At 41.9% G+C, this 826-nt stretch overlaps 1 protein-coding gene across 1 annotated transcript in view; it reads left to right on the top strand.

Annotated features, from left to right (window-relative positions):
- The window catches only part of LOC123766979 (venom protein 302), an 8,108-nt gene extending 7,282 nt beyond the window's left edge, over positions 1–826 (top strand). Inside the window, exon 3 of the mRNA XM_045756461.2 lies at positions 1–826. This exon is cut by the window's left edge and continues 1,070 nt beyond it. The gene's annotated coding sequence lies outside the window, so the exon portion shown is untranslated.

The following is an 826-nucleotide window of genomic DNA, read 5'->3' as shown; positions in this document are numbered from 1 at the left end:
GATGTATTTTTTCTTGTCTCAATAAACATACTTGAACTGGAACATAGTGTTACGACCCTGGGTTCTTTATGGGAAACCAGAGGTCAAAATTGAGTTATTAAACTTAACTATAGTATAGCTGAACGCAACCCTATGCGTCATTGTCTGTATCTTCCCTGCCAGACGTAAGACTATTATTGTTTCTCAAAGAGCATTTAAAGACTGAGCTGGGGGTTGATTATTAAATAATAACATAGACACCAACTTTGCTTACTAATACTTTCTAATCATTTGTAAAGTAACAATACGTTGCATAGGGGAAGATCTTTAATGTGCTTAGCTGCACGATCAATTAGGCTCCTTCCGGCACCACGACATGCGGGAGGCCTAGCTGGTCGCTAGGAGCGTTCTTCTCTGGCTGGCGTTCGTGGGGACGAGACCTACTCTGTGGCTGCACCCCTACTCTCCTCCCTTCTCCTCTTACTTATTTCCCTTACCTGAAGTTCCTGTACCATTAAGTTAAGTACGGGGCGTTTTAAGTGTACCTACTCTGGTAGTAAATATTGGTGAGACCTGGGGGGTAGTATTTGCCAGTGTTTTGGGTACCCCTAAGTGTTGTGTTTTGTATTAGGGTACCACGTGGTCTCACTACCCTAAGCTGCATCCAGCTTCAGTGCTTATCCAGTAGTACTTTACCCTAGCTTGTTCTTAGAGTAAACCTTGTATCCTGCCTAAGTGGACCAAGGCTTTTTAACGTAAGGTAGTGTGGTAAAGTTATTATTATTATTGTTATTGGTGTGAGTGTATATGGGGGGTTGTTAAGGGGTTAATAAATAAGTACATGAAT

Source organism: Procambarus clarkii, chromosome 60 (genome assembly GCF_040958095.1).
Source record: "Procambarus clarkii isolate CNS0578487 chromosome 60, FALCON_Pclarkii_2.0, whole genome shotgun sequence".
Lineage (NCBI taxonomy): Eukaryota > Metazoa > Arthropoda > Malacostraca > Decapoda > Cambaridae > Procambarus > Procambarus clarkii.
The sequence above is the reverse complement of the archived record's forward strand: the minus strand, read 5'-3'. Positions and strand labels throughout refer to the sequence as shown.